The sequence below is a fragment of the Chiloscyllium plagiosum genome, unplaced genomic scaffold (assembly GCF_037043375.1).
Source record: "Chiloscyllium plagiosum isolate Xiang-an unplaced genomic scaffold, Cpla_swu_hap1 HiC_scaffold_12, whole genome shotgun sequence".
Classification (NCBI taxonomy): Eukaryota; Metazoa; Chordata; class Chondrichthyes; order Orectolobiformes; family Hemiscylliidae; genus Chiloscyllium; species Chiloscyllium plagiosum.
This window is the reverse complement of record NW_028270150.1, coordinates 824,038-837,313: the sequence shown is the minus strand read 5'-3', so window position 1 is coordinate 837,313 and position 13,276 is coordinate 824,038. Positions and strand designations below refer to the sequence as shown.

General features: G+C 49.9%; 1 protein-coding gene and 1 pseudogene across 1 annotated transcript in view; both read left to right on the top strand.

The window, feature by feature from the left end:
- LOC148148470 (uncharacterized) overlaps positions 1-13,276 on the top strand; it is a 108,859-nt gene that overhangs the window by 24,091 nt on the left and 71,492 nt on the right. The window lies entirely within an intron of this gene.
- On the top strand, positions 2,113-2,290 carry LOC148148471 (U2 spliceosomal RNA; annotated as a pseudogene).

Genomic DNA, 13,276 nt, shown 5'->3' with positions numbered 1-13,276 from the left:
ATACTGACGATCTCTACATGACCATGAGACAGTGGTTCACTGACAGGGGAAAAAAAGCAACTGCTGTAAACGGACCTGCTGCTCTCGTTAGAAATCCTGGGAGGACTACGGCGACAGGGAAACTGTCAGCAGTGATCTACAAGTCTTTGAACAGAATCAAGCTGATTGAAAACATGGAGGACAAATGGGACTTGAGGCAGTCCGCGGTATTGTAGTTATCGCTTCTCGGCCTTTTGGCTAAGATCAAGTGTCTGTTCTTATCAGGACGGGGGTCGAGTTGCGAGTCATCAGAGCTAGTGGAGATCATCGCTGGATCGTGATTGGACGTTGGAGGATCGTTTGGTTGTGCTGACCTGCTATTGGTGGATCTTCATGCTGGCTTCGGCCTAACGCCAATTCAGGGACCAGCCAACCTCCGAGCTATGGCCTCAACAGCTGCGCGCAGCCCTGGGCAGGGGGTTCGAAACACCGTCCGGGTGTCTGTCAAGCAGGTGGAGGGCCGTACACCGATGGATCGCATCCTGTTTATTAAGAAGGTATTGCTAGGATGCTGTGGGTTCGCTGCAGCAGACGTGTACTGCCTGCAGGATTTCCCTGGGGCAGGCTACTTTGATGTGACCTTCAGGAGCGTGAAGCAGTGCGAACAGCTCCTGAAGGTCTTCAAGGAGAAGGAAGGGGAGCCGCTGTTCTCCATCTTGTCGGCAACCCCATTGTGTGTGCTTCCTGCACAGAGGAGCCGGGTGGTTACAATCCATATGTACAACCCCTATGTTCCAGCGGCTGATGTCCTGACTTTCCTGGGAAGGTACGTCCAAGTTGAGGGAGAAGCCACCGACGTGATCGACCCCTTTGGGATCTGGACCAGTAAGCGACAGGTCAGAGTGACTCTGAGGGTCGATGGCAATGGGAACATTCTTCACCCACCCTCGAGCTTCGCAATTGGAGGGAACAGAGGCTACCTGACATATGCAGGGCAGCCAAAAGTGTGCCGAGCCTGCGGGAAGTCGGGACATGTGCTGGCGGATTGCAAAGTGACCATCTGCAGGAACTGCAAACAGGAGGGTCACCTGACTAAGGACTGTCAGGAAGAAAAGAGCTGCAACCTGTGCGGAGAGGTGGGCCACGTGTACAAGACCTGCCCAAGACGGGGGGGCCCCACTTACGCACAGATGGCTGGAGGTGGCAAGGCGAGCCGTGGACCCCCAAAGACCAGTAACGTCCACCTAGACAGCAGGGAAACAGAGTCTGGTGGCACCCAGAAAGAAGAACAGGCTGGAGTAGAGGAGGTGGCAGCCAGCGGAGAGACACAGCAGCTGATCCTAGCTCTCGCTGGGCAGATGGAAGCAATGGAGGAGGAGCTAATCGAGCAGGCAGAGGAGTGGATACCGGTTATAAACAGGAAGAGAAAATCCGGCCACGCCCACAAAGCCTTCGAGCAAAGGGGGAAAAGACAGCTGCACGAGGGAGGGACGGCCAGCTCTTCGGATGGGGAAGACGGGCACAAAGAACATCATCACCACCAGAAGAAGAGACAGAGTGCCGTAGATAAAGAGGAGGGCATTTCCTCCCAACCAGGAAACAACGGACCCCCTGAAGTCCACCCTCCACCCAGTGAGAACCAGGGGGTACCCACTGTCCCACAACTACAGGTAACTGAGAGCTGCGATCCTCTGACAGTCCCATTGTCAGACACAGAACTGGACGGTGCGGACCCTTGCCTTGGCTCAATGACACCAGAGCAGGTAAATGACCCCAGTGAGGGCCTGGATAGCTACCTCAGCCCAGCGAAGGTCCAGCAGTTTGTGCACACCATGGGGATGCAGACAGCTACCCCAGAGACAGGACAGTCAAATGGACAATGGTAACCCCATAAACTGGGGGTTAAAGACGTTTTTCCTTTGCTCTCATATAACAGGGCACCCACTCAGTAGGTGGGTTCCGCTGAAGCCACAGCTAAATAATAAGAGACTGGATGGTTAATGAAGGGAACTGTAAATAGGATAACTGTAAATTTGAGTAATTCAATCTGTTCTTTACGACATGGAATGTATATATTTATGAACGATATGACAAATTGTACAAGTACCAAAGATTTATTTATATGAATAAAGTATATTTTGAAATAAAAAAAAAAAAATCTGTTCTTATCAGTTTAATATCTGATACGTCCCTTATCTGGGGACCATATATTAAATTGATTTTTGGAGCAGGGAGATGGAATAGGGGCTTGCTCCGTCCACTCCACGCATCGACCTGGTATTGCAGTACCTCCGGGAACGGTGCACCCCTCATCTATAAATCTAAAAACAGCTTCATGTTTATAACTCAGGCTTTCGGTGCTTTGTGTCTGCTGGATGGGTTTGAGTACCAAGTGCTTCATTTCTCACACCTCACATCCAACCGGGCGTGAGTCGATTCAAACTCGTCTGTTCTAAGGTGGCTGCTCAGCTCCCGCTCCCTATCCTTCTCTCGCCATCTCTGTCTCTTGCGCACCTTGACACTTGCTCTCAATGTCATCCCCTCGGACCCCTGCTGCGTGCTGCACCTTCCCGCCAACGCCGGGCCCCGATCACACCACATGGTGTCAGAATTTGGGAGTCGCAGCAACCGTAGCTGCCCACCAGCTTTTCATACTCGCGAGCGACATTTCAGAAAAACAAGAGAAGGTCAACTGTGCTACGTTGCTGCATGCTGCTGGGGATGAAGCTATCTCGGGGTTCAGTCGTTTTGATTTTGATGACTTGAAAGAGAGATTTCGAGAACACTGTGAGCTAGGACAAAAATCATCGGGACGTATTTAAGGCACATGCTTTTCATCAGACTGCAAGGGCAGGCGGAATCGATAGGTACGTATGTGACTGACCGGAAAAACGAGGCAAAGGACTGTGAGTTTCAGCCATTTTCTGATTCACGGAGCCGCGACAGAATCGTGTGTGCTATCACGAATGACTGAGTCAGAGGCAGGTTACTCAGAGAGTCAATTCTCACTGGGAAAAGCAAAGAGACAGCACTAACTCGACAACAGCACGTGAGAAAACGTAGAACAAACAAACCAATGTTTGCTGACCGGAACTGGCCTGGAAAGATAATAAGGCAGGTAGGAGCACTGCAGATTATCCGGCACCTGGGCTGTGTACGCAGGGACTGGCACAACACCCCCTTGCCTTCTTTTGCACTTAGAATGCTGCCAGTTCTGGCTGAGGCAGCAAAGTCAGTCTCACACAAGCAGCGTGTGCCAGCTGTCTGTGACAACAAATTCCAAAGACTCACAACCCTCTGAGAGAAGACGTTTCTCCTGATCTCACTCTTAAATTGGTGCCTCTTTATTCTGTTCAGTTCTAGACACTCCCATGAGGGAAAATGTCCTCTCAGCATTTACCCTGTCGAGCCACGTAAGAATCCAATATGTTTCAATAAGATTGTGTCTCATTCATTTAAACTCAGGATCTACACTCATCTGGAGGTAGGGTTTACCGGGCTCAGTTTTACTGAAAAGCTGACCTCCGGCTAGTTCAGCAAATAGGTCGTTGAGCAAAGGGAAAGGAAACCGCCTAGCACACACCAGCAGGTGAACTGTTGCAGCATGATATTGCGGCTCCGGCACTCAATCCCTCTACGAATGAAACCTAACAGCCTTCTTAACAGCACTATCCACTTGGGTGGCAACTTTCAGGGATCTATGTACATGGGACTCCAAGATCCCTCTGCACATCCACACTACCAAGAATCTTTCCATCGACCCAGTACTCTGCCTTCCTGTTATTCTTCCCAAAGTGCATCACCTCACATTTAGCTGCATTGAACTCCATTTGCCACCTCTCAGCCCAATTCTGCAGTTTATCCAAGTCCCCCTGCAACCTGTAACATTCTTCCACACTGACCACCACTCCACCGACTTTAGCGTCGTCTGCAAATTTACTAATCCATCCACCTATGTTATGCCTGCATCTAAGTCATTTATAAAAATGACAAACAGCAGTGGTCCCAAAACAGACCCTTGTGGCACACCACTAGTAACCGGACTCCAGGCTGAATATTTTCCATCAACCACCACCCGCTGCCTTCTTTCAGAAAGCCAGTTTCTAAGCCAAGCTGCTAAATCACCCTCAGTTCCATGCCTCTGCATTTTCTCCAACAGCCTACCACGTGGAACCTTATCAAAGGCTCCCGGCGTCCTGCTTCTCTATCCCATTGAAAACAATAGCGTGCTTCTTTAGAATTCTTGATCAGTCACTCTCAGAATCTTGACAAGTGATTGCCTTCGGCCCAGTTGAGTTTGATTCTGTCCAACCACATTCTTGCCCATAAAGCTCTAAGATTTCCTTTGTTGACGCGCAGGCTGTGTCTTCAGACTGACCGTATAACTGAACGTTCCCACCGTGAAAGCACCTGTGTGTGTTCCTCGCTCAGTTTCTGAAGGTTGCAGCGCAACGTGACTCAGCCGTATCAATGAAACCGGTGTCCACCTCCATTCTTACCGGTTTGCCGTTCAGTAAGGGAGCGACCGGGGCGTCGGCAGCTATCGCCAGTATCTGTAACAACAACACCTCATTGGTTTGTGCGCCTGGGCTTTTGTCTTCTTGCCCTTTTTGTACCATTTAGGATTTCTTCCTGTACTTTCGCTGCAGGTTATTGGTACTTTCTCCCCCGAGCGCACCCACTTAATATATTCTTTTTTAATGCTGCAGTTTCTGCACACAGCTTCTTTCCAGCAGCAATTTGCTGCTGCCTGACATGTGTTTCCACAGCAGTGGCAGTTTTGTGTCTGCGTTGGTGCTTGTCCCTGGGCCACCATTTTGTGAACTCTCAGCCACCATTTTGTGAGGTGTTGACCTTCCTTGGCTGCGAGTTCCATCACGGTTGCCATTCCCAGCATTTTCATTTAAGTGTAGTCACCTTTGCGTCAGTAATCTCTTCTGGATCGCTTCACATCTTACGGCAGGCTGCTACAAAAGGTAGAGTCTCGTGGGATCTGAGGTGAGTCGGCTAGCTGGATACAAAACCGACTCGGGGCGCATTTTTCGGAAAGGAGATCAGTAACTAGTGGCGTCCCGCAGGGCTCAGTGCTAGGACCTTTGTTGTTTGTGACGTGTAAATAAATGATCTGTACAAAGAGCTGTACAAAACTCCAGTTAGGCTACAATTGGGATATCGCGCGCAATGCTGTTCGGCACACTACCAGAAGGACGTGGATGCTTTGGAGAGGGTGCAGAGAAGGTTTACCAGCACGTTGCCTGCCCTGGAGCGCTTCTGCTGTGAGGAGAGATTGAATAAACTTGGATTGTCGTCACTGCAAAGACGGAAGCTGAGGGGCGACCTGATAGTGGTCGACAGCATACTGAGAGGCATCGAAAGGGTGGGGTGGCGAGTCAGTGGGTACAGGTTCACGGTGAGAGGGGGAAAGTGAGAAGGGAAAAGTGCGGGGAAAGGTTTTCACACAGAGGATGGTGGGTGCCTGGAACGCGTTGCCAGTCGAAGCGCTGGAAGCAGGCACATTAGGAACGTGGGTTGGTACATTAGGAACTTGCAGCGTGGGTTGGTACCTGGGACTTCGATGTTGTGGCTATTACGGAGACATGGGTAGAACAGGGACAGGATTGGCTGTTGCAGGTTCCAGGGTTTAAATGTTTTAGTAGGGTCAGAGGTGGGGGTAAAAGAGGGGGAGGTGTGGCATTGCTTGTCAAAGATAGTATTACAGCTGTGGAAAGGACGATGGATGAAGACTCGCCGTCTGAGGTAGTTTGGGCTGAGGTTAGGAATAGGAAAGGTGAGCTCACCCTGTTAGTAATTTTTTACAGGCCTCCTAATAGTCCTAGAAACGTAGAAGAAAGGATTGCGAGGATGATTCAAGAGAAGAGTGAAAGTAATAGGGTGGTTGTTATGGGGGACTTTAACTTTCCTGATATTGATTGGGAAAGCTATAGCTCAAGTTCGTTAGATGGGTCAGTGTTTGTCCAATGTGTGCAGGAGGGTTTCCTGACACAATATGTAGATAGGCCAACAAGAGGTGAGGCCATACTGGATTTGGTTCTGGGTAACGAACCAGGCCAGGTGTTAGAATTAGAGGTAGGTGAGCACTTTGGGGACAGTGACCACAATTCGGTGACTTTTACTCTCGCGATGGAGAGGGATAAGTGTGCACTACAGGGCAAGAGTTATAGCTGGGGGCAGGGAAATTATGATGCGGTGAGGCATGACTTAGGATGTGTGGCTTGGAAAAGTAAGCTTCAAGACAAGGGCGTAACTGATATGTGGAGCTTGTTCAAGGAGCAACTATTGAGTGTCCTTGATAAGTATGTACCCGTCAGGCAGGGAGGAAAGGGTCGTGTGAGGGAGCCGTGGTTTAATAAGGAATTGGAATCCCTTGTTAAATGGAAGAGGGCGGCCTATGTAAAGATGAGGCGTGAAGGTTCAATTGGGGCGATTGAGAGTTATACGGTAGCCAGGAAGGACCTGAAGAGAGAGCTAAGAGCAGCAAGGAGGGGACATGAAAGGGCCTTAGTTGGTAGGATTAGGGAAAACCCTAAGGCTTTCTATAGGTATGTCAGGAATAAAAGAATGACTAGGGTAGGAATAGGTCCAGTCAAGGATAGTAGTGGGAAGTTGCGTGTGGAGGCTGAAGAGATTGGGGAGACATTGAATGAATACTTTTCGTCAGTATTCAATCAGGAACAGGACATTGTTGTCAATGTGAGTACTGAGTCACAATTAAGTAGAATGGATGGCTTTGAGGTATGTAGAGAAGAGGTGTTGGAAATTCTGGAAAGGGTGAAAATAGATAAGTCCCCTGGGCCTGATGGCATTTATCCTAGGATTCTCCGGGAAGCAAGGGAGGAGATTGCAAAGCCATTGGCCTTGATTTTTATGTCCTCGTTGTCTACAGGAGTAGTGCCAGAAGATTGGAGGCTAGCAAATGTGGTTCCCTTGTTCAAGAAGGGGAGTAGGGATAACCCTAGTAACTATTGGCTGGTGAATCTCACTTCTGTTGTGGGCAAAATCTTAGAGAGAATTCTAAGGGATAGGATTTATGAACATCTGGATAGGAATAATGTGATCAAGGATAGTCAGCATGGTTTTGTGAAGGGCAGGTCGTGCCTCACAAACCTTATTGAATTCTTTGAGAAGGTGACTAAGGAGGTGAACGAGGGGAAAGCGGTAGATGTGGTGTATATGGATTTTAGTAAGGCGTTTGATAAGGTTCCTCATGGTGGACTACTGCAAAAAACACGGAGGTATGGCATTGAGGGTGAGTTGGAGGTTTGGATTAGGAGTTGGCTGGCTGGAAGAAGACAGAGGGTAGTAGTTGATGGCAAAGGTTCATCTTGGAGTGCCGTCACTAGCGGTGTTCCGCAAGGATCTGTTTTGGGACCATTGCTGTTTGTCATTTTTATAAATGACCTGGAGGAGGGGTTAGAAGGTTGGGTGAGCAAGTTTGCGGATGATACGAAAGTCGGAGGAGTTGTAGACAGTGAGGAAGGATGTGGCAGGTTACAGCGGGATATAGATAAGCTGCAGAACTGGGCAGAAAGGTGGCAAATGGCGTTCAATGTAGCTAAGTGTGAGGTGATTCACTTTGGTAAGAGTAATAAAAAGATGGGGTACTGGGCTAATGGACGGATACTTGGTAGTGTGGATGAGCAGAGGGATCTTGGTGTCCATGTACACAGATCTTTGAAAGTTGCCACCCAGGTAAATAGTGCGGTGAAGAAGGCATATGGCGTACTGGCTTTTATTGGTAGAGGAATTGAGTTCCGGAGTACTGAGGTCATGTTGCAGTTGTATAAGACTCTGGTGCGTCCGCATCTGGAGTATTGTGTGCAGTTTTGGTCGCCATACTATAGGAAGGTTGTGGAGGCACTGGAACGGGTGCAGAGGAGGTTTACCAGGATGTTGCCTGGTATGGTAGAAAGATCATATGAGGAAAGGCTGAGGCACTTGGGGTTGTTTTCATTGGAGAAAAGAAGGTTTAGGGGTGACTTGATAGAGGTGTACAAGATGATTAGGGGTTTAGATAGGGTCGACAGTGAGAATCTTTTTCCAAGGGGGCATAGCTTTAAATTAAGGGGGGGTAGGTATAGGACAGATGTTAGGGGTAGGTTCTTTACTCAGCGAGTCGTGAGTTCATGGAATGCCCTGCCAGTAGCAGTGGTGGACTCTCCCTCATTATGGGCATTTAAGCAGGCATTGGATAGGCATATGGAGGATAGTGGGCTAGTGTAGGTTAGGTGGGCTTGGATCGGCGCAACATCGAGGGCCGAAGGGCCTGTACTGCGCTGTATTCTTCTATGTTCTATGTTTAAGGCTCACCTTGTTAGACACGTGAACGGGAGGCGGAACGGCGGGACTGAAACCACGTCTGGGCAACAAGTAGCACGTCCAAACAAGGAGTAGGAATCGGCACAGGCTCGCTGGGCCCTGTGTTATCGACCCGACGTGCCAAAGTCTCCGGCCACGTGTATAACTTTGGTGAATTTCTGCAAATACCTTGTAGACGGGGCTGTGACAGGGACCTTATTGGGGTGTCGACGATAATGAGGGCCACGGCGGGCATTTTTGCTGAGTTTGCAGATGGCACAAAGATAGCGAGAGGGACAGGTAGTTTTGAGGAAACGGGCAGGCTGCAGAAGGGCGTGGAGATGAAGGGCGAGTGGGGAAAGAAGTGACCAAGTGTGCGGTTTTGCACTTTGGTAGCAAGAACAATCGGGTAGACGATTTTCTGAACGAGGGAAAGGCTTTGCAAATCTGAAGCGCTGAGGGTCTTGGGAGTCTTAGTTCCAGGTTGTTTCATGATTAACATGCAGGTTCATCCGATGGTTCGGAAGGCAAATGCAGTGTCGGCATTCATTTCAAGCGGGCGAGAAAAAAGGAGCAGAGACGTGCTGCTGAGGCTGCATCAGACTCTGGTCTGACCACAGGTGGAATATCGGGAGCAGTTTTGTGCCCTGTACCAAAGGAAGGGATGCGCTGGTGTTGGAGGGAGTCTAGAGAAGGTTTACAAGCGTGTTCCCCCTGGGGCTGAAGGGTTTGTCACACGAGGTCTCTGGGTCTATACCCGATGGTGTTTCGAAAGGTAAGGCGGGATCTGACTGAACCTTACAGGCTACTGGGAGGCCTGGTCAGAGTGGATGTGAAGAAGATTAGATTAGATTACATTACATTACAGTGTGGAAACAGGCCCTTCGACCCAACAAGTCCACACCGACCCGCCGAAGCGCAACCCACCCATACCCCTACATTTGCCCCTTACCTAACACTACGGGCAATTTAGCATGGCCAATTCACCTGACCTGCACATCTTTGGACTGTGGGAGGAAACCGGAGCACCCGGAGGAAACCCACGCAGGCACGGGGAGAACGTGCAAACTCCACACAGTCAGTCACCTGAGGCGGGAATTGAACCCGATGATCCCACTAGTAGGCGAGACGAGGACCTGGAAGTACAGCCTCAGGGTGAAGGGTCGTCCCTTCAGGCTGAGATGAGGTTGCATTTAAGACAGAGATAGAGAGGTTCTTGATTATAAGGGGATCAAGGGTTGTGGGGAGAGGGCAGGAGAATCGGGGTTGAGAAACCTGTGAGCCACGACCGAATGGCGGAGCGTGGGCCGAATGGCCCGATTCTGCTCCTACGTCTTATGGGCCGTCAGACCTTCCGTGGTCTTGCGGTCATGACAGAAAGCAGTTGTTTCCCAGAGGGTGGCGGCGGTCTGGAATGCACTGCTTGGGAGGGTAGCGAGGCGGGGAACCTCAAAACCTTGAAAAACTACTTGGATGAGCAAGTAGTTAGGGTTAGGGTTAGGGTTAGGGTTAGGGTTAGGGTTAGGGTTAGTCCCACCTGCCAGCACCCAGCCCATGTCCCTCCAAACCCTTCCTATTCATATACCCATCCAAGTGCCTCTTAAATGTTGCAATTGTACCAGCCTCCACCACTTCCTCTGGCAGCTCATTCCATACACGTACCACCCTCTGTGTGAAAAAGTTGCCCCTCAGGTCTCTTTTATAGCTTTCCCCTCTCACCTTAAACCTATGCCCTCTAGTTCTGGACTCCAGTAACATTACCACCAGCTCCTCATACTGAGGCTTTGGTTTGAGGTCTATGAGGTGGGTCAGACCAGGGTACCATTTACCAGTTTGACCTCATTGTCTGGGTGGGGATGGCTATACCGTGAGAGGGAAGTTAAAAAGTCAGTGGACAATGGAGAGAGGGAGGTCGATGTTTTGGGTGTGAGTATGAGATGTGACAATGTGTTGAACAAGTTGGATTGCCTGTTTGGAATCAGTCATTAGACTCCGAGGTCTCCAGTATTTGACATAAGATTCTGGAAAAGCTGAAAGATAACAGCAGGTAGGTCGTTGTGAGGATAAAGTGGAAGCTTTGATTGTAAAAGTGATTTCCCAGTGTAGTCTGACACTGACAGGACAAGGGAAGCTGTTCCCCCGAGCACTCCATCTTTCCCCAGGACAGGTGAAGGCAGGATGAATGAAGATACTCCTCAGGCTACGTTGGTGTGTGGATTAGATCAATATACAAAGAGAAAAATAACAAGGGGGGAAGATTGGGTTGTGGGGCCTAAAGAAGAGCTAGGATAGATTTTTTGGGTCCAATGGCGTCTCCGTTAACCTGTGCTATGATTTTCTGTGAGTGAGGGATGAGCTGGAGCAGGGATGGGGGGGAAGGGAAATGGAGAAGGAGATGGAGGTATGGGAGGGAAAGGAAACCAGAGAGAGAGAGAGAGAGTGTCCAGGGTGTTCTTCCCGATTCAGGACTGTTCTCCTCCTGGACTGAGACTAAAGGAAGTGGGAGAGGTAGCAGCCAATGGGGTGTGGACATCAGTCTCCCTGAGACTCACAGCTCAACTTGGAGACAGATTTGGAATCAGTGGTTGCAACGCTGCCGGAGTAATCTGTGTCACTGATTGTCTAATGTCTCACAGAGTGAATTCCATCATGCTGGCTCTTTCCCAGTCAGACAGTGAGCATCTCCCTGGGAGACAGCACTTTGCATCAGCTCTACTGTCTACAACCTCCACCTCATTATAACTCCACCGGCCATGTCAGACTCACACTGAGTGCCAGGCCCCTGTGTCTCTGACCTACATTAGCTCTCAGTCTAACAGTGTTTTTGCTTCTAAAGTTTTTCACACTTCTTTTGTAATCCTTTTCCAGTCTTGACTCCCCTTTCTCTAGGGAGTGTATGGGGCATGGGCTAAGGACATGGGAAAAGGTGCCTCAGGATCCAAAGTTGTTGAACCTCAATATTGAGTCCAGAAGGCTGTAGAGTTAACAGGTAGATAATGAGGTGCTGTTCTTCCTGCTTCTGCTGAGTCTCGTTAGAGCATTGCAGCAAACCCGAGACAGAGAAGCTGGCCAGGGATCAGGGTGGGGTGATAACGTGGCAGGTAACTGGAAGCTCAGGGACTATTTTGCAGACAGAATGTCGGTGCTCTGTGAAGTGGTCACCCAGTGTACGCTCTGTTTCCCCAATGTAGAGACGACCACATTGTGAGCAGCAGATGCAGTAGACTAGATTGTGGGAAGTGCAGGTGAAGTGCCGCTTCACCTGGAAGGTGTGTTTGGGGCCTTGGTTACTGATGGGGGAGGAAATGAACAGGCAGGTGTTATATCTTCGTCGGTTGCAGGGGAAGGTCCCATGAGGCTGGGGCTGGGGGATGGCGTTGAGAGTGAAGGGGGAGTGGACCTGGATGTGATGGAAGGAATGGTTCCTGAGGAAGGCTGACAGGGGAGGGGAGGGAATGTGTGTCTGGGAGTGGCATCCCACTGGAGGATGGTCCAGGTTCCTTTGGGAGTCAGTGGGTTTGTTGTGGATCACCTTATTACCGGATGTAGTGGCCCGGTGGTGCCTTCACTAGACTATTAATCCAGAAAGTCAGCTAATGTTCTGGGGACATGCGGTCTAGTCCTGCCACGGCAGATAGTGGAATTTTTAAAAAACTCTAGAATTAAGGGTCTAAGTGCAGATACCATTGTAGATTGTCAGCTTAAACCCATCCGGTTCACTAGTGTCATTTAGATAAGAGATCTGCCATCCTTACCTGGTCTGGCCCACATTGACTCCAGACCCACAGCAATGTGGGTGATCTTCAGTGGCCAATAAATGCTGACCTATCATCCTTATCCCATAAATGAATAAATAAGTCAATGGCCAGCCCTAATGGAAACTGAGATGTCAAGGAGGAGAAGGGAGGAGTCAGAGGTGGACCAGGTGAAGGTGAGAACGGGTGGAAATTAGAAGTTAAATTGATAAACATTTCCAATTCTGGACATGGGTAGGAAGCAGTGCCAATAATATCATCGATATACCAAAGAAAGAGTTGTGGGAGGGGGCTGGAAGAGGACTGGAACAAGGAATGTTCCATGGACCCCACAAAGAGACAGGTATAACCAGGACCCATGCTGGTACCCATGGCCACGCCTTTGAGAGGAGGGAAAATGGAAAAGAGAATTTGTTGAGGGTGAGGATGAGCGCGGCCAAGTGGAGGAGGGTGGGAGGGATGGGGCCTTTGTTCCAGGGTGAAGCAGACAACCCTGAGACTATCCTGATGGAGTTTGGGTGTGTCACGGGATTCCATTCCTTGATAAAGAGGGGGCTGGATCCTGCAAACTGGAAATTCTGAAAGTGAAGTGTAAGAGGAATAGAGTTGGATGATGAGAGTGGGCTCAGAGAGCCATATGCCCTACTCCTCACCTATATTCAATGTTTTTAAGAGAGGGGGGGACTGAGGAAAGAGAAATTGAAGCTAAAAGGGTGAGAGAGACTGAGAAACAGAGAGGGAGGGAGGAGGGAGACTGAGAAACGGAGAGGGAGGGGGGAGGGAGACTGAGAAACGGAGAGGGAGGGAGGAGGGAGACTGAGAAACGGAGAGGGAGGGAGGAGGGAGACTGAGAAACGGAGAGGGAGGGGGGAGGGAGACTGAGAAACGGAGAGGGAGGGGGAGGGAGACTGAGAAACGGAGAGGGAGGGAGGAGGGAGACTGAGAAATGGAGAGGAAGGGAGGAGGGAGACTGAGAAACAGAGAGGGAGGGAGGAGGGAGACTGAGAAACGGAGAGGAAGAAAGAGTGAGGGAGAAAGTCTGAAAATCAGAGAGACAGAGACTGAGAAAGAGAGATGGAGAGAGTGAGGGGAAGACTGAGAAACAGAGAGAGGGAGAGACAGAAAGAGAGGGAGAGAGAGAGACAGTCAGAGGCTAATGGTGGTTTCGGGGGATGGGGATTTGGGTGGCAGTTGGGGGCAGGTTTCTGGCCCTTGTTACTTTCCCA